Genomic DNA, 27753 nt, shown 5'->3' with positions numbered 1-27753 from the left:
TTGACTGGCTATTGCTGTCTTTGAAGATAAAAGGAAGAGACGCCAGTGCTCTTGAGAAGCTGGACAAGGCAAACAAACATTCTCTCCTGGAGCCTCTAGAAAAGATAATGGCACTGCAGACAACTTGAGACCCATTTTGAACTTCTGACCTCCCAAACTGTAAGTTGATAAATCTGTGTTGGTTTGAGTCGCTAATTTTGTGGTAACTTGTTACTGAAGTAATGAGAAATCCATGTGGCTGTATAAGGTGTTCATATTAGAAGAATCTGAGTAAAGAGTTTATGGAAAATCTCTAATGTCCTTGTGATTTTTCTGTAAATCTTTTTCCAAAATGTTTGAAAAATTAGTTCTTTCTCTCACTTTCTTACTCTCTGTCTTCCCCACTCTACCCCCATCTTCTGCAGTTTTAAGTATGCTCTGCCTTTAACTTTATACTTTCCCTCTACTTATCTCCCACAGCCATGCCAATATGACATATTATAACCGAAAGTGGGATCCAACTGCTTGTTGCTTAAAAGCCATTAAAGAGGCCAGGTTGTTGGAAAGGAAAGTTCGCTTTATTTTTGATACTGGCACCTGGTGCGGAAGTAGGGAATGGTATGTGCCTGTCCAAGGGCTAACTCTTCCCACCCCACCCCACCTCAACCCCCACCCCACCGATAATCAGGGAGTAGGAGCTTTTATAGACAGAGGGAGGGGGCTACATGCAGAAAGAGCAGTCAGCTCTGATAGTCATCTTGAAATTAATCATCAGTGGTCTGACCAGCATCATCTTGATTGTTTTAGATACAGTTAGTGTTCAGTTTCAAGGTCCATTTGTTCCCATTTCCTTGAAGCCTGTTCTCAGAATTGTGGCCGCTTATATTAGAGCTACAGTCTGGTTCTCATGTAGTTAACTTCTTCCACCTGGTGGGCTTTCAGTGTCTATAAGAGAGCTCACAAGATACAGCTCAGAATATTATCAATAGACCCTGAGAAGAAACTAAATGTCCTTGACTCTTCTTAATGACTAGACTATTATTATTTGGTCTCCTTTGGTTGTTTTCCTTTACTTCTGCATTTTCTCACTTCTCAGGTTAAACTTATTCTTTGGTTAAAGTTTTTCACTGACAAAAGGCAGGCAGAGGGCATGGGGGGTAACGACCATAGGGTCTTGCTCTGTTTCAATACCATAAGCTGCTTTATTCATATTCTAATATTCTTATCTTACATGCATTCCCAATCAGCTTACATGCTCTTTCTTGTAACTCTAGTGTTTCACCTGTAATTTCCAAAATTAATCTTATAATTATCTTCCTATCCTCTATTTTGGAGAAGGAAATGACAACCCAATCCAGTATTCTTGCCTGGAGAATCCCATGGACAGAGGAGCCTAGTAGGCTGCAGTCCATGGGGTCGTAAATAGTCGGACACAACTGAAGTGACCATCCTCTAATTTACATTAACTCTTTCATGGTCACTATCATATATTCAGCTGAAACAATTTGGAGACCTATCTGGATAATACTTTCTTCCACATGACTGCAGTACGACAAGCCTAACAATTATTCCAACAATTGCCATAGCAATTCTTCTTTCTTATCCTCACATTTAATTTAAACTTTCCCTATAGACCCCCCTACTCCATTTATTTTCATTTTTTAAATATTTATGTATGTATTTAAATGCCCTGGGTCTTAGTTGAAGCACTCAGGATCTTTTATCTTTTAATTGAGGCACATGACATCTAGTTCCCTGACCAGATTGAATCCAGGACCCCTGTACTGGGAGCAGGAAGTCTTAGCCACTGGACCACCAGGAAAGTCCCTGCCAATTACTTTCAATATCCCTAACCATTTTTTGTGTTCTCTGTATAACAATATATTTTTTAATAACTTTGTGATATTCCATAACATTAACCTACAATGATATTTCACTATCAATGGTAATGTATTCTTTCAGTAGCTCATCCTTGCTTTCCATGTCTTTTTTCTTTCTATATATCCAAGCATGATGAATTCTTCTGTTTTCAAAAAGGCCATACTTTAAATACAGAACAATTTGTAGCATACATTTTATTTATTTATTTATTTTTACATCTTGGCATATTTCACTATGACTGCATTGTGTTGTTAGTAAAGTAATAGTGCTGGTTAATAATGATACTGAATTGATCTTTCCATGTTTTTCAATGAATGGTGTCTTTTTCTGTGATCTTCCACAAGATGAGATCAGTTAGCCGCAATTATATGTCTTGTGTAGCTCCAGCACAGTATATCTTACATTGCATTATGACTGTTCATGTGTATACTCTCTGTCTCTCCTACCCTCAAAGTAGCTCCCATGTCTTATCATTGCATGCTCAATAACTACAAACAAACTCAGTTCTCAATTGTATGTAGGGCTCACTAAAGGGAGAAAAATTGGCCCAAAGAAGAAACATTTGAAGCTTGTTACAAATGGATTCTCTTTGCTGATCTGCATATGTCATAGTTTCAGTATTTATATAAACTACAGGTTAGAATATGACTACATGTTGTCACAGTTTGCTAATTTTATGACATAGCAGCTGGATTTCATGGAAGACATGTTCTTGTTACAAAAATAGTTGATGCCCTCCAAGTCTTTTTCTGCTTTGGTCTTATTCAAGGCACAGGTGGTACTTATCTGGACACATCTGGATGCTTTAAAATTAATGAGAAGCTAGTTCAGCTTAGCAGATGCACACTTACGTGACACTACACACATTGACCTTACAGAATGCATTTCTAACACATTTAAAGTATTTATGCCTCTATTTTTAGTGTTTATTAATTGTGGTGAAAGTCACACAATAGAAACATACTATTTTAACTATATTTTAACTGTATGGTTCAGTGGCACTAAGTACATCCTCATTATTGTGCAACTCTCACCATCATCCATCTCCCAAACTTTTCACCTTCCAAACTGAAACTGTCCCCATTAAACACCAAGTCCCCATGTGCCCCTCTCCATCTGTACCCCTCCACCCCAGGCCCCTGGCATCTACCAGTTTACTTTCTGACTCTGAATTTGACTAGCCTAGGTTTCTCATGTAAGTAGAATCAAACTGTATTTGTTCACAGCTTTTGAGGCTGTATATATTTATACTTCTTGATACATTTCCTCATGAATTCTCACTGCAGAGGCCAAGGTTCTGGTACAGAAGAGTACTATGTGTAAAATGAAAGCAATAGGAATGGAAAGGTGGGAACTAATTCAGTTGGTGCTGGTGGTATAATTGAGAGAAAGAGTGTGAACAGTGTGGGTAAAGGGATCGTTTGAGACCCCTGCATGGCTAAGAGGATAGTCCTGTTATTGCTGAAGAATATTAGTCATTCATACATGTAAATATCATTTGGCTCTGCCTTTTGTGGTACTCAAGATTCTACTTTATGGTAATATGAAAAAAACCTGTGAGGTACTAAAAACTATAAAATTGCTCATTTCATTGTCAAGTAGATGAGGTGCAATGAGGCAACAAATGTAATAAGAACAATGCACACAAAAAGAGGGAAGCTGGATTTTACTTTTGTTTTCCAATTAGATTCTGTATAATTTGGAGAAAGCATCTCTTCTGTGACAACTTCAATTATATTTTTATATAAAATAATACTTAATGTTGGTGGATGATGAAGTAAATAGGCCCGTGTCAAGGGGTTAATGTTATCAATACTTGGGCTACTGTGCTTATGGTCATCAAATAGTTAATTTCCTCCATTTGATAAAAACCACTCAGGAAATTTGTTTCAGATACTATTATTTAGGTAGTTTAGAGAGGAGCTAAGACAGAAGAAATGGGGATGGAGTGTGTCCTGGCAAAACCTCCCAGTGTCTTACTCGGTTACAATTTCCTTTGGGTGTTTTTCTTTTTAAATTATTTATTATTTGGCCATGCCAAGTCTTTTGTTGCAGCATGGGGACTCTTTGGTCACTGCATATGAACTCTCCTTTGTTTTTATTGAAGCAATTAAGAACTATTAAAACATAAATTGTAAAAAAAAATATTCTGTTTAACAATATTTAACTACTAGATTCACGATATTTTTAAAAGTATTACCCCTTTATATCTCATAAAAAGCAATGCAAACTTAGAAGCCAAAAAACAAATTTGAGTTTACTTATATTATACACAAAAATTGAATTCCCTTTTAATAGATGATCATTAATTGATTTAAGTTCACAGATATCTTAAAATGTTATACCTGGAAACTTGTAAGTTGAAGATTAAGCAGGCATCAGTGTTTAGTAACAAAATCTAGCACATCTACTTTGTAGGTACATGCATAGCATATAAAAGGTATTATCCTCAAATCTGTTTATCTTCAGATGGTGTTCATGGCTCATGCCCGCAGAAATCTAAGGTAAAAGAAAGCATGCACTTTTCAGGGCATGGTATTTTGTGTGCAAATTATTTTCAGCTGGATCCTTCAGTAAACCATCCTTGGGAAGGAAATGTTGGAAAGTGTTTTTTGATAAAGAAGTATTGGGTTAGGCAAAAAATGTGTTCGTGTTTTTCATGCTATCTTACGGAAAATATGAGCCAACTTTTTGGCCAACCCAACAAACTCAAAAATTGAAATGAGAATAAAAGAGAAAAGAAGAGTACATTGAATATTAGTGTTTTGATCTCATTTTTTGCAAGTCAAACTATCTGGTTTCATTTTACCCATTGTAACTGAGGAATTTGGATTAGAAGACTTTTAGATTCCTTTCCCAATTCAGCGTTTCTGATTCTGTGATTCCATATTCCCTTCCTAAAGTTGTAACTTTGTTACAGTTGCTCTGCCTGCCATGTGGGGAAAGAGTATATAAAAGACCTCAGGTACTCAGGTACCAAATAACAACAGTAGTTATCAACTGTTTATTCTCTTTTTTCAGGTCTTCATGCTATGAAAACAGTGGGCTTGGGTCAGGTTAGGAATTTCACTTTTGATCAGTAACCTCTGTCTTTATTCAGAGTTAACTCTTTTCTATAAAACTCGTCTCTTGATTTCTTTACTTTTTTTTTTTTCCCCGTCTGCTCCTAATATAACTGAATGTGTTGCATGGCTAAATATGTCTAGGAAGAAAGGATGATGTATAAGGTTTTAAAACAATAACTTTTCAAACCAATTGTATTGAATAGATATTCATTTAAAGCCTCTTTATGTTCAGAGAATTTTGTGAGATATTTTAAGGCAGACGTGATGAGAATCAATGCTGATTAAATTTATTTTAAAATAGAGTAGAATCTCAAATATAAATAGTATCAGTTTAAAATGCTAGTCACTTACCTATGTCATCACATTTGTCTAATACATATATGAAAGATTAAAAGTGTTTATATAAATAATATAAAACCCCAAAGCGAATCCAAGACTGAGTTTCACAGTGCTGAAACCACACCATTTAGACTGGGACTTGAACCCATGGGCCAAGACTTGAACCCTGCCAAAACCCAGACTGGGATTTAAATTCACTGTCTTTTAATAAAGGGCACACACCAGCAGGACCCCTAATTTTAGAATCTTGATGTCTCCTCACAGAAATAATTCAGTAAGACACAAAATGATAGGTAAGAAGTGAATTTATTTAGAGAGATACACATTCCACAGACAGAACACAATCCATCTCAAAAGGCAATAATGGCTTGAGAAGAAACACATTCCACAGACAGTATGTGGGCCATCTCAGAAAGTAAGAGGCACCAAAATATGGGATGATTAGTTTTAATGTTCTGGGTAATTCCATAAGCTAATGGATGGGAGGATTATTCCAACCTTTGGGGGAAGGGGCAGAGTTTTCTAGGAATTAGGCCATGCCCATATTTTGGTCTTTTATGGTTAACCTCCAAACTGTCATGATGCCTACAGGGTGTGTCATTTAGCATATGCTAATGTATTACAATGAGGCTCAAGGTCCACTGGAAGTTGAATCTTTAATCTTGGATCTCCTTGGTTCTGGCCAGTTTATGTCTATCCTCAAGGGCTATGCCATTCTTTTAGATTGCTCCCTGCCCCCTTCCCTATTTCATTTTGATTGTTAATACACTTAGTGCCCATATACTAACAGATATATAATAACTTTAATGCCCATATTACATCTAAGATCATATAAAGTTAGTAAATGATAATGCCATAATTTACTTTGTGAGGCAGTTGAGACTTAGTATGGGGTATCTAAATGTCATCATTTTCTTTTTAGACACTAATATAGCAAAAATAAGTTAAACAGTTTCTACCAATTGATTTCTATATTTCTAAATGTTTAGGAAAAAAGTTCACATGCACTCATAATTTATCACATACATCTTTAGCTTATGCTTTTTATGCTCTTAATACTGAGTTAAGACTACTAAGTAGACAGTAAAACCAAACCATCCATTTCTAAGATCCCTGCTTTGAAAAGGCACTATAAAACTGGGCAAGAAAGAATGAAACACAAAAAGTCTGTGGCAAGGTTTTATACGTAATTGTCTTTTTTAAATTGCAGTGTTTTTAATCTGTATAATGTAAGATGGTATCTATTATAAAAATGTGATTAGCTATAATGCACAAAGTATATCCCTTCAGAGGCTTGCTTCATGGCAAAGGAAATGTGTTTAAAATATGAGGCATAATTTCTTAGTAAGCCTAGGGATGTAAACAAAACAGAAGAGAAAAAGAAAAAGGATAGATCATCTAGGGCAAGCTCCAAAAAGGGAATAAAACACCCTCTTAATTGCTAGCATGCTAAAAAGCCGCATGTGTCTTAAAGTAACAATCTTATAACAAATACTTAAGTGTGGTGTTTTATGTTAGGATAGTTTGGCTGTTTAACATGCAGTGGTATTCATACACACCTCACCCACCCTCTTTCTAATAGAAAATAGTCTACTCAGAGTACAGAAAAATACAAGAGACTGAACTGAGTATTTGTTGGAAAAGACAATAGGAGATTTTGTGTTCTTCAAATGTGCTGTTTAAGAAAAGGCATGGCTTCCAGCTCTACTCCTTATTATAATTCTACAGGTCCTAAAGCCTTGTTATAATGTATCAGACTACAATGTAACTAATTATGCTGATGGAGTTCATAACATGATAAATGTCTTATTTTCACTCTGCAAGCAGTCTGTTTGCTAAAAGAAGTAGAAGAAAATTAAGATGACTAGAGGGTTTTCACCTCTAATGTTAAAGCATTTGTGATGAGGACATGCAAGCAATCAGAGCAAGCCCTAGTTTGCAAAGATGACCTCAATACTCCTAATTAAAATGCTAACTTCTACTGATTTTGAGATGACTGGAGAAATAAATAGAATTTACTATTATATTGAGGCCAAGTCTCCCCTGGAAAGAGTAGTGACCTTACTGTTTTCTCTGCCTATTCAATCAATACCACTATGGGTTTTGCTCAGATTAAGAAAATGCATAAACATTCATATTTATTCCATAAAAATACAGTGAGTCAAATATTATATCCTACATCCTAGTCTTCCTCTGATATTTAGGTTTATATTTTTGGATGAGTGGGGTTAATTATTTCCTACTTATGCATGTGAAAGTAGCTTTTTATTTTTATCTAATTTGTTTTTGTGTTCTATAGATCATTTATAGAATTTAATCTTCTCTGTATAAATAGAAAGCAGTTCTGTTCCTCTTTGTGTTCATATATACCGATTGTTGCGGAGGAAGGCACTTTATTCTACTCTCTGTTTTCCTAGGTAGATTGCAGAATTAAGTTGATGTGAGTCAGATTAATAGGAGAAAATAAAAAATCAAAGTTTAACAACATGTATACATATGGACGAGATCTAGAAAAACTGAGTAGCTAAAGAAAATGTCCAGAGTCCTCATCTTAAATACCTTCCTCAGCTAAAGAGGCTTTCCTGGTGGGTCATAGGTTAAAGTGTCTGCCCGCAGTGCAGGAGACCTGGGTTCTAACCCTGGGTTGGGAATGTCCCCTGGAGAAGGAAATGGCAACCCACTCCAGTATTCTCACCTGGAGAATCCCATGGACGCAGGAGCCTGGCGGGCTACAGTCCACAGGGTCGCAAAGAGTCGGGCATGACTGAGCAACTTCACTTTCACTTTTCACTTTTTTAGCAAGAGACAAAGGAGGATGTTGAGGGTAGTGGTTTTGGACTTTTTAAATGGGAGTGATGAAATTCACATGGAGATAGAAAAGCAAATTATTGATAAACAAATGTTTGTTGTGCCTTGTTGAGATGATGGGGCAGAGTGGACTCTCATCTCTAAGCCCCATTACCCCCACCACACCGAGCCCCTATTCACGGCAGATATCTCTGGTGAGAGCTCTATTCTGGAAGAGGCTCTCCATCTAAGTTCTTTAAGCACCTAAGGAGGAGGTACAAATTTCTCACTTTTGGATCTTGATTATTTTCAGTGTGAAGTAAGCCACATGCCTGTTGACTGAAGAAAAACACACAACCTAAAAGTGCAAGTTTATATTTTATTCAGGAAACTTACTGAGGACTGCAGCCTTGGAGACGGCCTCTCAGATAGCTCTGAGGAACGGTTGCAAAAGTGTCAGGGAGAAGTTAGGAGCTTTTGCTGAAAATGCATAACAAAAATAAATGTGTAGTTGAATATCAAAAGATTACTGCTAACCACAAGAAAAGATATCTCAAGTTAATGATTTTAGTGCTATTCTACATAAAGCAAAGTACAAGAGTCTGGATTTATTGAAATTATTTCTTCGATAAACATCTTAACTCCGTAGGGCCAATATGTTTTCCTCCATCCTGAATTCCCCTCAGGGAATGTCATCAAAGGTGAATGCAGTGACTGTTGGACTGATGGAGGGCAACATTCTTTGTTTATAGGAACGCTAGGCAACTTCTTTCATTCACTGAAATGACAGGCACCATTTTTTTTGTCTGCATGTCAAAGAGACATTTTTGGGTGGCAAATGTCGCTTCTCTACAGTTTATATTAGAGTGGGAGAAAAACTAAACTAGATTCAGGGAAAGAATTTTGTTCATCATGCCCATGGTATTTAATGTGTTCTTTGGAAAATATTAAGTATTGTATAGGTAGAAATGTTAGTTTCATAGGACTTCTAAAATATTTATAATATGTAATTATTTGTCTTTTTTGTCCTTTTCCTTTTATTTTTCTTTTTACACGATATTAAACCATGTAGTGGGAGGAAGCAAGGAATAAAAATGTAAATATGGTTACCTTAAATTTTTGAAGTCAATTCTGGCAGTAATATTCTATAAATTCATGTGGAGGAAATATTCTTAACTCAAAAACCCTGTTAGAATTGGAGCCTCCCTATTAGAGGAAAGAATATAAAAACTCAGGAAGCCACTCAATCCACACTGTTAATTTGGGACAAAAGCCATGTTTAGGTTGATAACGTGAAAAGACATTGCAAATTAAATATATATATATATATATGTATATATATATATATGATAAAAAGATAGAAATGTCACAAGATACCAGATGCTATTGAAGTAATTTTTTTTAACTTTTATTGTATAAACTTATAAGCAACATTACATTTGTACCTATATGCCTAGCTTATTTTGTTTAACATAATTGTCTTCACAGTTAACCCATGTTGTAGCATATGTCTGAATTTCATTCCTTTTAAGGCTGAAAACTATTCCATTGTATATACACAGCGCATTTATCTGTCAATGGACAATATACCGTTTCTACCTTTTGGCTACTGTTAATAATGTTACTATGAAAATGGGTGTATAGCTAGCTACCATAGTCCTTGATTTCAATTCTTTTTGGTGTATACACAGAAGTGGACTTACTGGATCATATAATAATTCAACTCTTAAATTTTTGAGAACCTGCCATTATTGAAGATAAAATTATCCCGTTTTCTATTCTGGGATAATTATCATTTATTTTCATAAATATTTGTTTTAAGACTTCAAACTTAACTATATTAATTTGTTAAAAGAAGTAAAAGGTGAACCTTTTTAAGGCATTGCATGTATTTATACCAGGCCAATCTGAGAAAACTATTATCTTTGAATTTCATAATGGTACAGTGAAAATGATTAATACTTAGCTTTTTACAATGTGGATATTGGTTAAATGTTTGTGATGACCCAGCAGACGGTTAGACCAAACCCTCATCTATAATTGGTTTGAAAGTCAAGTCTGATGCCACACATGCATCAAGGATATGAAATGTTTTATTAGAACTTAGAGCACCTATTTTCTCTCCCTATTTCTAAAATTTATTGGCTATGTGATATTAAAAAGCTGATAAACCTAATCATGATGCTTAAGATGATTCTAAAAGGATATTTTAAGGGACTTTCCTGGTGATCCAGTGATTAATACTCTGTACTCCCAGTGCAGGAGCCTGGATTCAATTCCTGGTCAGGGAACTAGATCACACCATCCTCAGTTAATGATCCTATCCTACATGCCACAACCAAGACCTAGTACAGCCAAATAAGTAGTATTTTAAAAGATTTAAAAAATGTTAAAAGATATTTTACATTAAATATCTTAGACTCCTTTGAGGTATTACAATAGTTGATCCCAGGCAGTCTGTGCCCCAGAATCCATGTGCTTAAGCATTTCAAGCCTTTCATGACACCATCCCACTCAGATATTATCCACGTCTCTGATTCAGCTCACACTCCATCCCTTACTACTATCGACTAAAATAATAATCACAACCTAAAAGCTGAGAATCTGTTTTATTCTGTCAGAATTTTTAGGACTTCAAGACCAGGAGACAGCATTTCAAAGCATTTCAAGTGACTCTTAAAGAACTGTTTTGAAGAGGTGGGGACTAATCAGGTTATATAAAAGTTTGCAACAAGGGGCAGATAGTCTGAGCTTATTGTTAATTAAGGAAAACCAGATATCTCAAATTAAGGAATTTAGTGCTTTTCTGTGTATGAGAAGATGCAAGAGTCTGGGCTCACTGAAATTATTCCCTTCATATACATTTCAGCTATCTGGAGCCAGAATCCTGCATTGATTTTTCACATCCTTAGTTTCTTGCTCACCATAGGGAGTGGTGGCAGCCTGATAACTGCCAGATCACAGGCTTTGTTCTTTCTGGGCATCCACTGGGTTCACATCTGGAAGACCGCAATAGCTGATGACTGTGATATCCTTGTTTATTGATATGGCAAATACTCCATTTCAAATTATGTGATCTTGAGCAGCACCCATAACCTTTCCTGAGCTTCTATATCTGTAAAATAGAAGTAGTGAGGCCCTACCTGATAGATTTAAAGTTAATATATATAAGAATTAAAGTTAATATATGTAAAACACTCAGAACATTGTCTGGCATATAGTACAACTTACAAGTACTATTTATTTGTGGAGAATTGAAAAAAAAAATCACAAAAAGTCCCACTTTTATGAAGACCACTTTTTCAAAACAAAGTAAATATATGTATTTAATTTCTCAGAAGAGCAGTTCTTCAGTTCAATTTATCTGTTTTTTCTTAATATTTTATTTTATAAGGAATTTAAATAAACAACTCAGAATAAAAGTTAAGAACTTAATATGCCACCTTAGAGCATCTTTCATACTTTTTCTAGAAGTAAACAAATCATCAAAGAGATCCTATTGGTTCTCTTTATAAATATCACTTATTATTCCACCCCCTGTTGTTCTGAACTTGACAGCAGGTTCTTTAAACCTAGCAAATCTGTCAAAGTAATAATTACAGGCAAACTGCTTCAATAATAATTTCAACACATAGGCATCCTGGATCTACTTTTTAAAATGTGAATAACGGTTATTTGCCTTGGAGTTACCCACACTATCATAACCAGACCTATGACTCTAGTGTCAGAATTACGATTCTAATGTCATTAACACAAATGTCTCTTCACAACCCTATGGACCAGAGCCCACCAGGCTTCTCTGTCCATGGGATTCTCCAGGCAAGAATACTGGAATGGGTTGCCATGCCCTGCTTCAGAGGATCTTCCTGACCCAGGGACTGAACCTACATCTCATACAACTATTGCACTAGCAACAGATTCTTTACCGCTAGCACCACATGGAAAGCCTACATGTGCTAGGAAAACAACCTAGGTCCAAAAGATCTAGGAAGAAACTTTGACTTTCCCCTTATCAGCCTAAAATAATTTGTTAAATAAAGAAATCCCTGATTACAGCCATCACCAGAAATATCTGTGAAGAATAAGGACTACTCACAGTGAGGGGAACTCAGCAGGACCTAGAAATTAGTTTACACTGTAATCCTTTGTCTCTACATGGCCCAGTAAATATTTGTTTACTCAAATACTTTCATTCCATCTCTATGTGAATTTCCTTCCTCTTTTGAAGTCTCAAACCATTATCTCCAATATCTTCTTTATTCTTTAGCTGAAAATACTAATTACAGAGAAGTCTTCAGTCACTTTAGTGAGTTACTCAGTTTTCCTGTTCTCTCCCCTGTATTGCTGTTGTTCAGTCACTCAGTTGTGTCCGACTCTTTGCAACTCCATGGATTATAGTGAGATGGGAATCCGAGTTCTTGTCTGCAGAGGTGAAGAATGGAATCCATGAACACATAAGCACTCATGGTAGCAAGTGAATAGGATTTTTTTAAAGAAGAGGAAAGTACAAAGCTCTCAGCATAGATACTGAGAGGGGGTAAGGAAACTGTAAGTCCTTCAAGGTGGGACTTATAGCAATTTTTATATCCTTCTTTAAATCACATTATTTCTAACCAATAAATTTAAAGGTCAAGATACTTAAATCTTTATGGCTTCTCTTGATCCTGGGATTAAGTCACCACATTTTTGTAGCAGCTGCCACCCCACTGGCCAACCAGCCATTTTACCATTGACTAGATGTATGGGCTTAAGATTAATGACCACTGGTTGGTTTTCCCTCAGACATATGGGACAGAAGTTAGTTACTGCCCTTCCCTGGATCTGAGTGCTGATAATTTATCAGACTAAAGACACATTCCAGGAATTCAGGACAATGGAGTGGGATGTTTACTAAAAACAAGACTGAGGTCTCAGAGTTCTACACTGACTGCCTAGTAATTTCTACCTTAGTAGTATGTCAGGTTTCCCTGTCCTTCACTATCTCCTAGAGTTTCCTCAAACTCATGCCTATTTAGTCAATGATGCCATTCAACAATTTCATCCTTTGTCTCCCGTTTCTCATCCTGCCCTCAATCTTTCCCAGAATCAGGGTTTTTCCCAGTAAGTCAGCTCTTGGAATTAAGTGGCCAAAGTATTGGAACTTCAGCTTTAGCATCAGTCCTTCCAATGAATATTCAGGACTGATTTCCTTCAGAATGGACTGGCTGGATCTCCTTGCAGTCCAAGGGACTCTCAAGAGTCTTCTCCAACACCACAGTTCAAAAGCATCAATTTTTCAGCACTCAGTCTTCTTTATGGTCCAACTCTCACATCCATACATGACTACTGGAAAGCCATTACTTTGGCTGTACATATGCACCTTTGTCAGCAAAGTGATGTCTCTGCTTTTTAATATGCTGTCTAAACCTGTCATAGCTTTTCTTTCAAGGAGCAAGCATCTTTTAATTTCATGGCTGCAGTCACTGTCTACAGTGACTTTGGAACCCAAGAAATAGTTTGTCACTATTTCCAATGTTTCCCCTTTTATTTGGCATGAAGTGATGGGACCAGATGTCATGACATTCATTTTTGAATGTTGAGTTTTAAGCCAGCTTTTTCACCATCTTCTTTCACCTTCATCAAGAGGCTCTTTCGTTCCTCTTTGCTTTCTGCCATTAAAGTGGTGTCACCTGCATCTGAGGTCATTGTTATTTCTCCCTGCAATCTTGATTACAGTTTGTGCTTCATCTAGCCCAACATTTCACATGATGTACTCTGCATATAAGTTAAATAAGCAGGATGACAATGTACACCCTTGACCTACTCTTTTCTCAATTATGAACCAGTCCGTTGTTCCACATCTAGTTCTAACTATTGCACACAGGCCTCTCAGGAAATTGTTAAGGTGGTCTGGCATTCTGATCTCTTTAAGAATTCCCCACAGTTTGTTGTGATCCACACAACCAAAGGCTTTAGCATAGTCAATGAAGCAGAAGTAGATGTTTTTAATTCCCTTGCTTTTTCTTTGAGCCAATGAATGTTGGCCGTTTGATCTCCAGTTGGCAATTTTCTCTCCCATGTGTACATGTTATTAAAATTTGTTTGGTTTTCTGTCAATCTGCTGCTGCTAAGTTGCTTCAGTTGTGTTTGATTCTGTGCGACCTCATAGACGGCAGCCCACCAGGCTCCCCTGTCCGTGGGATTCTCCAGGCAAGTGCATTGGAGTGGGTTGCCAATTTAGCTCATGTCAATTTCTTTCTTAGAACAGAAAGAAAAATTAGAATGGTAGAGGAAAATTTCTCCAACAACTGTATATTAATGACTGTCTTTCATTCAATGGGTATTTACCTACACTAAGGATAATCTTCAGTTTAGTTGAGAAATGCAAAAGAGATACACTAGACCTCAGAGCACTGAAAGGCACATATAAAATTTGTGTTGGGCAGCATCTACCAGGGTCACAAAGCCCATACTCAAGTCCTAAGAAAGAGCCTGGAGTCAGTGACAGACACAATGGATAAGGTGGACCTTACATGTCTTGAAATGTCCTGGAGTGACACCCCATCATGTACAGCAGAAGGCAGGCAAAATGAGGCTGCAGTCTCCCCATCCTGAGCAAATAGGATATTGCCAGTTATGGGGAAATTGATATCTGGTTAGCTCATTGGTTACTAGGAAAACTATCAGAGGGGCACACTCCTCAACGCTGCTTTGATAAGACCAATCACTAGCTAGGGGCTGGGGAAAGTACATAGGAAGGTTAGTCATGTAAGAAGGTGTAAGTGAAGCAGGCTCTGGTCTAGCAGGGAACATACAGAGAGGAAGAGAACCACCACACAGAGTGGCCTGACCATACAGTTTAGATATTAGAATTGCAGTTACAGATCAACTACCTTATGTGTTCATGAAAATCTTCACTGACAAGCATTGTGTGACACTCGAGGTCTCTGCTTAAACTTCAGAGTTTCTTCAGAGTATCCTCTCTCCTACAAAAATCCCACTAAAATAAGTTGTAATCTTGGTAAGATTGTTTTACTTCATTTCAGATTCCATAGCTTTAAACTCTGTTTCTGCAGAAATGTCAGTTAGAAAACTCTCAAGGAGATTTCACTTCTGCCATCACCATGCACAGATGGAATTTTGACTTAAAGTGAACCTGTTTATAGACAGAGGAGTTCTCTTCATTTTACACAGACACACACACACACACACACACACACACACACAGTTCTGGTATTACTTTCAGTTCAGTTCAGTCACTCAGTCATGTCTAGAAAAATGCTAACTGTGGACCTCCATGTATTCATTTAACAAGGGCTTATTCCAACTTTACTGAGTTTTAGCTCAGGCTATCCCTCTGCGAATAGAAAAAATAAAAAAGTTGTCTGCAAGTCCGGTAAACAAAGAATGTTATCTTCCATCAAGCCATCAGCCTCAGCAGCCACTCCTGATGGTAAACCCTGAGGGGAATTCAGGATAGAGAAAAACAGAATCCTGGCCCTAGATAGTCAAGCTGCTTATCTAAGGAATAAGCCCAGAGTCTTGCATCTTCCCATACGTAGAAAAGTACTATAGTCATTTGTGTGAGATCGCTTTTTCTGTGTGTAATTAGCAGTAACCTTTTGATGGTTTCTCTTGTGGCTTAGCTGGTAAAGAATCTGCCCACAATGCAGGAGACCTGGGTTCAATCCCTGGGTTCGGAAGATCCCCTGGAGAAGGGAACAGCTACCCACTCCAGTGTTCTGACCTGGAGAATTCCATGGGGTAGCAAAGAGTCAGACACGATTGAGCGACTTTCACTTTCACTTTGATGTTCAACTGCATATCATTTTTTGTTTTTACTTTTTTTCCAAGCAAAATCTTCTCTATACTCTGACTCCAACCTTGCCTCTTTGGAATAGTTTCTAAAAGTAATCAGAGTGACTAATTCCCAGGCTATAGTCCTCAGTAAGGTGTCCAAATAAAACATAACTCTCAACTTTTAGGGCGTGCATTGTTTTGCTTGATATTTTTTTTTTAATAGGCACTTCCAATACTGTACATCTGCTTGTATAATATAGTATCTCAAGTAGAAAAGTAAAAAATTAGAAAAGGCCCCAAACTGTCAATATTGTACTTGTTAAATGTAACATGCACAAATGTTGCTGAAGTGCATTTATATTTCCACATCGTTTCTGAATTCTATTTTTATATTGAATGTGATACTTAAGACATGGGAATTTACGATATTCTGAAAGCTCCTATAATTTGAAACTAACTTGCAGAGTACCTCATGAGAAACTCTGGACTGGAAGAAACTCTGGACTGGAAGAAACACAAGCTGGAATCAAGATTGCCAGGAGAAATATCAATAACCTCAGATATGCAGATGACACCACCCTTATGGCAGAAACTGAAGAGGAACTAAAAAGCCTCTTGATGAAAGTGAAAGTGGAGAGTGAAAAAGTTGGCTTAAAGCTCAACATTCAGAAAACGAAGACCATGGCATCCAGTCCCATCACTTCATGGCAAATAGATGGGAAGCAGTGGAAACAGTGTCAGACTTTATTTTTCTGGGGCTCCAAAATCACTGCAAATGGTGATTGCAGCCATGAAATTAAAAGACGCTTACTCCTTGGAAGAAAAGTTATGACCAACCTGGATAATATATTCAAAAGCAGAGACATTACTTTGCCAACTAAGGTCTGTCTAGTCAAGGCTATGGTTTTCCCTGTGGTCATGTATGGATGTGAGAGTTGGACTGTGAAGAAGGCTGAGCACCGAAGAATTGATGCTTTTGAACTGTGGTGTTGGAGAAGACTCTTGAGAGTCCCTTGGACTGCAAGGAGATCCAACTAGTCCATTCTGAAGGAAATCAGCCCTGGGTGTTCTTTGGAAGGAATGATACTAAAAGCTGAAACTCCAGTACTTTGGCCACCTCATGCAAAGAGTTGACTCATTGGAAAAGACTCTGATGCTGGGAGGGATTGGGGACAGGCGGAGAAGGGGACGACCCAGGATGAGATGGCTGGATGGCATCACGGACTCAATGGACGTGAGTCTGAGTGAACTCTGGGAGATGGTGATGGACAGGGAGGCCTGGCGAGCTGTGATTCATGGGGTGGCAAAGAGTCAGACACGACTGAGCGACTGAACTGAACTGAAGGATTAGTGAGAAAAATACCAAATATAATAATGCTTACATATTCAGTGACAAGCGTGCTGCCTACCCTTACCAGCAAAAGTATTTATGACTGTCTCATGTTTGCCTGTAGAATTTTGTATCCTTAGAAACAAAGATTCCCAAAGGATCACCTGGATAGCATTCCAGAAATGCTGATTCCAGAGGCTATTGACAATGATTCAGTAATCCGTAATACAGGGATTGAGAATTTTGTAAATTAACCTTCTTAAGAGATAGAAAATGATGATCATTCATATCTGGAAGTAAAAGTCTAAAAAACATATTCAAGCTAAATATATAAAGCACAGGGATGAACAGGTCCCAAAGTGCCCTAATGTGTGCTCATTATTCACTCCATGCTAAGCCATTTCAAAAGGTCAAATGTGAGATAGTAGAGTTATACACCAAAATAGGATCTAATGTGCTTCTGCACTTCACTCTGCATCCAACACATGGAATACATGATTGAGTATATTTACTTGGCCATGACTCTCCCATTCACACTTGTCTGGAAGAACAAATGAAAATGCATTGGATAATGTGTGCATTCTTTTGAATCAGCCTCTTATAGGCACATGCCCATACACAGATATATGTCCATAAACACAGGCACACACAGGTATACATTTGTGCACCCATGTGTACCTATTCAGAGAAAAGTCTTCATTCCAGAATGAATGAAAGATTGACTATTCCAAAATACTTATTTATGAAAAACATTAGTCTAGGAACTGTAGGGATAAAATAAGGTATCAGAAATACAGATGGCAAGACTGTCAAATATATCTTAAGAATATCAATTTAGTAATCAGCTTAAAATCTCTAAGTTAAACATTTGGTAGAGTTAACATGTATTGCAATTAAAGAAAGAAGAAAACTTGGTAAGGGCTAATGTGTAAGGCTTTTAAATGGCATTTTAATTTATAGCTTAAAAATAACCAAGGCTTTGTCTGAAACTGGAAATATCTTTTAGAGATCATAGGTTGAAAGGCACACAAATAGGAAATTCAAATCATTTTTGAGGAGTGTGTGAAACAGTTGGGTTGAAGCAATACTTATGTTGGGGATTAGTCTGAGGAGGAAAAAATGGAAAGTTAATCTGTGTCCAGACTCAGAATAGATATGGCTTAAAATTATTTATAAAGGGGCTGAGAACAGCAAATTTTAATAATTTTAAAGGGGAATTGTTCAGTTGCTGAGTCATATCCGACTAATTGTGACCCCATGGACTGCAGCACGCCAGGCTTACCTATCCTTCACTATCTCCTGGAATTTGCTCAGATTCATGTCCATTCAGTTGATGATGCTATCTAACCATTTCATGCTCCACCACACTCTCCTTTTGCCTTCAATCTTTCCCAGCATAAAGACGGCAATGTTGGAAGGAAACAAATGTGACAGATTGTGCTTAACCACAGTAGTGAAAGAGGAGTCAGGGGAGATATGAAGTCTCAGAATACAGATTATTAGCAGTGTGTTGTCATCTTTCAAGCATGTTCTTTTATTTTTGCCAACTATAACTATTAACCTTGTTGTTTTTCCTCATAAGCCCTTAAAGGTCCCGCAAGAGGCAACACTCAGCTCAGACTAACACTGGGTCACAGTGATGTGTGGTGCCACATTTTAGTAATAGTTACTCAAAGAAGGTAGCATATGAGAATTTCTAACAAGTACCATAGCTAAGGGTAACACACAGAAGTAGAGAGTGACAGTATACAACTGGAGAAATTATCAAATTTTATTCTGAGAAATTAAAAAGTTAAGGCACATATCTATAACACTACCTACTTTTAAATTACTGAGTGATCACAAAAAAGTATGAATTATGATAATACAGTTATTCTTCATCTTGGAGATAAGAAAAACCTAGGTTTACAAGGGTTAAGTATCTGCCTGGCATCTTAGTCTGTTGGTAATACTATAACAAGATGAAATAGATTATATGGCTCATCAACAACAGAAATTCTCATATCTCTGGAGGCTGGGAATGCAAGATGAAGGCATAAGCTGATTCACTGCCTAGTACAGAAATGTCGTGGTTCCTAGACAATGGTCTTCTCATATGATGAAAAGACAGTAAAGCTCTCTTCAGTTACTAATTCCATTTATGAGGGTTCTGTCCTCATGACCTTATAACCCTCCCATACTATCATGTTGGTGACTGGGCTTCAACCTAAGAACTGGGGTATACAAACAGTCTATATCACAGGGGTTGACAAATTTCCTAAGAGGCTAGTTTGGGATATGAACAGAGGCAATCTGTTCACAGATCTACTCTCTTAACTATTTAATTATAAACCACAAGAAAAGCATAAGGCTCCTATTGTTTGTCAGGGATAGGTCATGGTTTTGGAAATCTTTCTTATTGACCTCTGAGGAATGCTTAAATGTTTTGCTTAAGTTATAGACAGAACCATCATCAAAATTCAAGATGCTTCTTAGGATTAATTGTGAAGATATATACTCTCTATGATTTCAATATCTCAAATCAGTATCTCGAGTTACAAGATACTGGTGCATCTTAATCTTTAGAAATTGTGACTAATGAAGTACAAAAAAATTGATTCACTTACAGTTTTTACTATTAGTGAACTCAATATCATCCTTCTAAATTTGTTCTCTTCATATCAGTGATTTCCTGGGAGATATACTGACACCATTACAGGGCACATTTAAGAATGTTTGTATTATATAAATCTTATCTGTACCAAAGGGTATTTAAATGATTAGTTTAATCACATACATAATTGTAATATGCTTTTGTGAATTTTAATTTCTATTAGAAAAGGATATTTAAGAATAAATATTTGAAATAATATTAAAATCTCCAGAACCATATAGTAATTAATATGGTTACTTATACAAGGCAGGAGAGTAGGATGATTGACATAAGGAAGAAGATATCTCTGTGTATAATCGTAATATAATTTTTACCTTTGAATTATATATTACCTGCTTATAGAATACTTAATTAAAATGCATATTACCTATCTTTGTTACATGCATAATTGAAGGTATAAGAATCTGCATCCATTCTTGGGAGTATTATACAGATAAATACACCAACTTGCCTGTCTAATAGACAGTGAGGTGGTATCGATTTTCTGCATGGAAGTTTTGGTAGTTAATGTGTCTTTTTTTTTTTTTTTTTCCTTTCTAAAAAAAAAAAAAAACATTTCTGACTCTCCTCTTTCTGGGTACATTGTAGGACTACATTTCCATATCTCCTTTAAATAAAATAGGATTTTGTGACTGTGTTATAAAATATGAGAGATTTCAGAGGGTATAAGCTATCTGGGGAGATACCATGAATAGGTGCTATATCCTGTGCCATGTTTTTATCCCTGGTTGTGATGCCTAGCAACGCTGCACATGATGGAAAATTGATCATCTTGGGTTCCTAAGAGAGAACACTGTAGTGAGAACTACCACTTACCTGAGATTGGTTGTTAGTTACTGCTTTCAAGCTAGTGATATTGTACAGGTAGGTTTCCTGTAACCTTATCTAACCTGACTGAAAGAGAAGTTTTTCAAGTATTTGAAGAAGTATGTCTTAATTGTCTCTTTCTTAGGTTAAACAAGTCCAATGCCTTCAACATTTTCATGTTTGACATATTATCCAAACTAATAATGTTTCCTACTTTAGTGGCAATATGATCTTTGAATCTCCAAACATTTTTGGATAGTTCACACCCAACACATTTGAAATTTTCCTTGTTTGGATTTTTCATGCTTATTTATAGGCCATGTTCAAGTTTGGTGTGTTTCATTTGTGAACACATTTACATAGAATGGAGGGTCAAAGGTGATTCATAATATGCAAGAGAGGTAATTTTTTCCTAGAATGAGTATTCATAAGCTCAACTATATATTATTGTTTTATGGATCTTAGGGATTAGTCACTTCATCAGTAAATGCGCTAATCTTGAAACAAAAACAATCTGTTGGAAACTTTAAATACTTTGCATAAAGAAATTTTTATTTTATCCTGCGCAGCTTGAGTCATCACTATGAATATGAAGTATGTTCAAAACTAAGATCATAACTGCTCTCCTTGGATTCCCCCATCATCAAAATGGTGCATAACTGCAGATCATTAAGGCTTATGTTTTTTTAAATGAAAGATTATAGATTGGAAAAGAATAAAAACAAATAAATCTGAACTAGAATAGTAATTTCAGAGCCTTGGAGACTTGAGAAAGATGGTATTTTTTAAAAGTTTTGATTTATCTATTCTTGGCATTATGTTTGTTTACATTACTAAAATAAATTCAAAGGAAGAAAATTGAGAGGATCATAGATAAATTATGGGGTTACCAGTGAATTAGCTTGGACCCCCTACTAATAATATGCATAATAATCAATAACTTTGAATAGCTCTTTTACTTTCCTTTTAGTTAAAATCTTTAAAAATTGAAAAATGACCCCTAATTGTGTTTTCAAGCTTAGACATTTTAATGAACTCCCAGGAAGCTCTCCAGAGGTAGTTTGGATTCCACTGGGGAGAATGAACAGAATTAGTTTCCACTCTAGACTCAGATCTGACATAAATGGGATAAAAGAAATTCAGAAAAATTGAAGTATTCCTTCATCATCCTATAAAGGAAATCTTTGGCTATTTTTTACTAGAAATATTTATATACAAATGTGACAATGTGATCACTGAGCCCCTCAAACATAAAATTCTATCACCAAAGGTTAATGTGTTAAACATATTTTTTAAATCAATTGTCATGGAATTCAGTGTGAAAATGTGGTATTCTGGCCAACAGATTCAAGCAGAGAATTTTTTTTTTTTTTTTACTGTTTTTGATTCTGAAGACAGATGGGGTATGGAGATATTTTCTATGAATTATAGTACAAAGATGGTGATTGCTTTTTTGGTTACACAGCAAAGGAATTTCGAATGTTTCTAACAGGCTACTCTTTAGGTGTTTTCAGAAAAAAAAAGAAAAAAAAAAAAGCTAGACACTTCAGAACCTCTGTTCCCAAATATAATGAAGTAGATTCATTATTCATTTATAGAACATACTTTGCATTAAGGAAGCAAAATCAAAACATTTCTTCCAGTATAGAATTTTAGTGTAACATGCACCTCAATTGTTGTGGCTTGGTATCTTGTTTACACCCTTTTCTTCCTCAGTCCCCGCAGAGAACCCCATGAGGGACTATTCTTGGAAGAAGGGATTCTTCCACATCTTCTGACTCTAGATGTCAATACATAGACAATATCAACATCTTACTACTCCCCATAACTGGGGCAATACAACAGAAGAGAAGAGCACAAGAAGACAGGCAAGGGGTACAAATAAACTTTTATTTAATAAAATTATGTATTTAAAAAGTTATTTTTTCCTCCACATCCACATGTAAACCTAAATGATATGTGTTACCATGCTGGTATAGTTCCACTGTTAAACATCTGCTAAACTGACAGGGTTAAATCTCCTTTACCAGATGGTTTAAATCTTTTTGTTAATAGTTTTCAGTTTATTTTCCTGATATTATTAAGAAAAATAGGTCAGTATATTAAAATATGCAAAAAGAACAGGGTCTTTAGTTTAGGACATAACAGGGAATTCATATTTTTGGTAAATAAAAAGGAAGACAACTGACTAATGATCATGAGTTTGCATCTGTACTTAATCAGTATAGTTAAACTTTAAAAAATTCTTTACTTAGAGATTAAAGAAATTTGATTATAATAGTCTGATGTACTAAAGTAGTTGCTATATGTTGGGGGAAGCTTTAGAATTACAGCAGAAATATTCATCAGGTAACCAAAGTATATGGTGAAAAAATTAGGACATTTTGTCTTTTATCAGTTTTTGAATACTTCCTCACAAATAAAATAGCAAATCACAAGGGAAATAAGATTGTTTATAGGACATCTGTCCTGGGGCAATAAATTGCAGAAATGTAGCTAAATATGTGCCATCTGTGAAGGGGTCTGCCTGGCAGAATCAGCAGCGTGGCATTTAATAAACATCCAGTAGCTCTGGGAGTTTCTCTTTGCAAGCATGACACCTAAAAAGGGTTGCTAAATTACTATGGTTTTAAGATTGTGATGGACCTCACTTGCTGCACCATGGGTCATTATTTTACTTATGAATAAAGATTTAGTCATTTATCTCATTAGGAAAGTGTCTATTTATTCACAAACAGAATGTGCTATCATTCTGTGAATAAACACTTTATTTACTTCATAAAATAAATAGATACTTCAATTACTACACATCAAATGACATGTTTATTAGTTTAATAAATAACAATGACATGTCAAGCTAATTTTTGTCCTAACACCATGCCACACAAAAGAAAACCAATGGCTAAAATGTCCATAAGATGAAAGTACTTGGTTATTCAGAAACCCCTGCAGATGCTGACAAATTTTTAAATTTCTGATTTTTATTAATTTTCAGCAACATGATTTGTATATATGTAAAATTCGTGAATACAAAAATGGTCAAACATGATTATAAAATTTGTATATAATTTCATCTCAATGCAATTCCTCTCATACAGTAGCTAAGTCATGTCCAATTCTTTGCAACCCCATGGATATGGACTGCCAAATGCCAGGTTTCCCTGTCTTTTACTGTCTTATTAACAGATTATAAATGAGCAAAATGACTTCATACATAAATACTTAGCAGATGGAACAAAAATGTGTACAATTGATTTTATACTATTTGTAACCAAACAACTCAATGGCCAGACTGTAAATTTACTTACTCGTTTTTTAATTGATAAATGTGCTGGTATAAGAACTGAGATTATTCATATATCTTCAGTTCAGTCACTCAGTCGTGTCCGACTCTTTGCAACCCCATGAATCCCAGCACGCCAGGCCTCCCTGTCCATCACCAACTCCTGGAGTTCACTCAGATTCACGTCCATAGAGTCAGTGATGCCATCCAGCCATCTCATCCTCTGTCGTCCCCTTCTCCTCCTGCCCCCAATCCCTCCCAGTATCAGAGTCTTTTCCAATGAGTCAACTCTTCACATGAGGTGGCCAAAGTACGGGAGTTTCAGCTTTAGCATCATTCCTTCCAAAGAAATCCCAGGGCTGATCTCCTTCAGAATGGACTGGTCGGATCTCCTTGCAGTCCAAGGGACTCTCAAGAGTCTTCTCCAACACCACAGTTCAAAAGCATCCATTCTTTGGCACTCAGCTTTCTTCACAGTCCAACTGTCACATCCATACATGACTGCTGGAAAAACTGTAGCCTTGACTAGACGGATCTTTGTTGACAAAGCAATGTCTCTGCTTTTCATTATGCTATCTAGGTTGATCATAAGTTTTCTTCCAAGGAGTAAAGTCGTTTAATTTCATGGCTGCAATCACCATCTGCAGTGATTTTGGACCCCCCAAAATAAAGTCTGACACTGTTTCCACTGTTTCCCCATCTATTTACCATGAAGTGATGGGACTGGATGCCATGATCTTCGTTTTCTGAATGTTGAGCTTTAAGCCAACTTTTTCACTCTCCTCTCTCACTTTCATCAAGAGGCTTTTTAGTTCCTCTTTACTTTCTGCCATAAGGGTGGTGTCATCTGCATATCTGAGGTTATTGATATTTCTCCTGGCAATCTTGATTCTAGCTTGTGCTTCTTCCAGCCCAGTGTTTCTCATGATGTACTCTGCATATAAGTTAAATAAGCAAGGTGACAATATATGGCCTTGATGTATGCATTTTCCTATTTGGAACCAGTCTGTTGTTCCATGTCCAGTCTAACTGTTGCTTCCTGACCTGCATATAGGTTTCTCAAGAGGCAGTTCAGGTGGTCTGGTATTCCGATCTCTTTCAGAATTTTCCACAGTTTATTGTGATACACACAGTCAAAGGCTTTGGCATAGTCAATAAAGCAGAGGTAGATGTTTTTCTGGAACTCTCTTGGTTTTTCCCTGATCCAGCAGATGTTGACAATTTGATCTCTGGTTCCTCTGACTTTTCAAAAACCATCTTGAACATCTGGAAGTTCACAGTTCACATATTGTTGAAGCCTGGCTTGGAGAATTTTGAGGATTACTTTACTAGCATGTGAGATGAGTGCAATTGTGTGGTAGTTTGAGCATTCTTTGGCATTGCCTTTCTTTGGGATTGGAATGAAAACTGACCTTTTCCAGTCCTGTGGCCACTGCCGAGTTTTCCAAATTTGCAGGGATATTGAACGCAGCACCTTCACAGCATCATCTTTTAGGATTTGAAAGAGCTTAACTGGAATGCCATCACATCCACTAGCTTTGTTCGTAGTGCTACTTTCTAAAGTCCACTTGACTTCACATTCCAGATGTCTGGCTCTAGGTGAGTGAATACACCATTGTGATTATCTTGGTCTTGAAGATCTTTTTTGTACAGTTCTTCTGTGTATTCCTGCCACCTCTTCTTAATATCTTTTGCTTCTGTGAGGTCCATACCATTTCTGTCCTTTATCAAGCCCATCGTTGCATGAAATGTCCCCTTGGTATCTCTAATTTTGTTGACAAGATCTCTAGTCTTTCCCATTGTGTTCTTTTCCTCTATTTCTTTGCATTGATCACTGAGGAAGGGTTTCTTATCTCTCCTTGCTATTGTTTGGAACTCTGCATTCAGATGCTTATATCTTTACTTTTCTCCTTTGCTTTTTGCTTCTCTTCTTTTCACAGCTATTTGTAAGGCCTCCCCAGACAGCTTTTTTGCATTACTTTTCCATGGGGATGATCTTGATCCCTGTCTCCTGTACAATGTCACGAACCTCAGTCCATAGTTCATCAAGCACTCTATCAGATCTAGGCCCTTAAATCTATTTCTCACTTCCACTGTATAATCATGAGGGATTTGATTTAGGTCATACCTGAATGGTTTAGCGGTTTTCCCTACTTTATTCAATTTAAGTCTGAATTTGGAAATAAGAGTTCATGATTTGAGCCACAGTCAGCTCCTGGTCTTGTTTTTGTTGACTGTATAGATCTTCTCCATCTTTGGCTGCAAAGAATATAATCAATCTGATTTTGGTGTTGACCATCTGGTGATGTCCATGTGTAGAGTCTTTTCTTGTGTTTTTGGAAGAGGGTATTTGCTATGACCAGTGCATTTTCTTGGCAAAACTCTATTAGTCTTTGCCTTCCTTCATTCTGTATTCCAAGGCCTAATTTGCCTGTTACTCCAGGTGTTTCTTGACTTCGTACTTTTGCATTCCAATACCCTATAATGAAAAGGACATCTTTTTTGGATGTTAGTTCTGAAAGGTCTTGTAGGTTTTCATCGAACCATTCAACTTCAGCTTCTTCAGCATTACTGGTTGGGGCATAGACTTGGATTACTGTGATACTGAATGGTTTTCCTTGGAAACGAACAGAGATCATTCTGTCGTTTCTGAGACTGCATCCAAGTACTGCATTTCGGAGTCTTTTGTTGACCAAGATGGCTATTCAATTTGTTCTAAGGGATTCCTGCCCTCAGTAGTAGATATAATGGTCATCTGATTTAAATTCACCCATTCCAGTCCATTTTAGTCACTGATTCCTAGAATGTCAGTGTTCACTCTTGCCATCTCTTATTGACCGCTACCAATTTGCCTTGATTCATGGACCTGACATTCCAGGTTCCTATGCAATATTGCTCTTTATAGCATCGGGCCTTGCTTCTATCACCAGTCACATCCAAAACTGGGTATTGTTTTTGCTTTGGCTCCATCCCTTCATTCTTTCTGGAGTTATTTCTCCACTGATCTCCAGCAGCATATTGGGCATCTACTCACCTGGGGAGTTCTTCTTTCAGTATCCTATTACTTTGCCTTTTCATACTGTTCATGGGGTTCTGAAGGCAAGAATACTGAAGTGGTTTGCCATTCCCTTCTCCAGTGGACCACATTCTTTCAGACCTCTCCACCATGACCAGCCTGTCTTGGATGGCCCCACGGGCATGACTTAGTTTCATTTAGTTAGACAAGGCTGTGGTCCTAATGTGATTAGATTGACTTGTTTTTGTTTTGATTTATTATATTTCTATAATTAGTTTAAATTTTATATATTCAGTACTTATAGTTTCATACACATATACTTAGTGAAATAGTTATTACAGTCACTCTAGCTAGCATATTCTTCTTACATACTTACCATTTTTTAGTGTGTGCATATGATAATACTTGAATTCTATCCACAGAGAATTTCCACTGTTCACCACAGTATTATATACTGTAGTCATCATATTATACATTAGCTCTCTACACCTTTTTATCCCTACTGATTTTAGAATCCTTGGTTGACTGTGCCAGGAAAAATCATTACTGTGATGTTTGCTTAATAGTGATTTAGAGTTTTTAATTCCTTCTACATAATATTAATATAAATTTTTGAGCTACCTCTCCTCTTTCCTATATTTGATTGAATTATTCATATCTATACATACTCATTAATATTTATCTTATGTTATATGGTCTAAAGGGTTTCCCTGGTGGCTCAGAAGGTAAATAATCTGTCTGCAATGCAGGAGAACTGGGTTTGATCCCTGGGTTGGGAAGATCCCCTGGAGAGGGAAAGGGTAGCCCACTCTAGTATTCCTGCCTGGGGAATCC

Source organism: Ovis canadensis, chromosome 10 (genome assembly GCF_042477335.2).
Source record: "Ovis canadensis isolate MfBH-ARS-UI-01 breed Bighorn chromosome 10, ARS-UI_OviCan_v2, whole genome shotgun sequence".
In the NCBI taxonomy this organism is placed as follows: Eukaryota; Metazoa; Chordata; class Mammalia; order Artiodactyla; family Bovidae; genus Ovis; species Ovis canadensis.
This window is presented reverse-complemented; position numbering follows the sequence as displayed.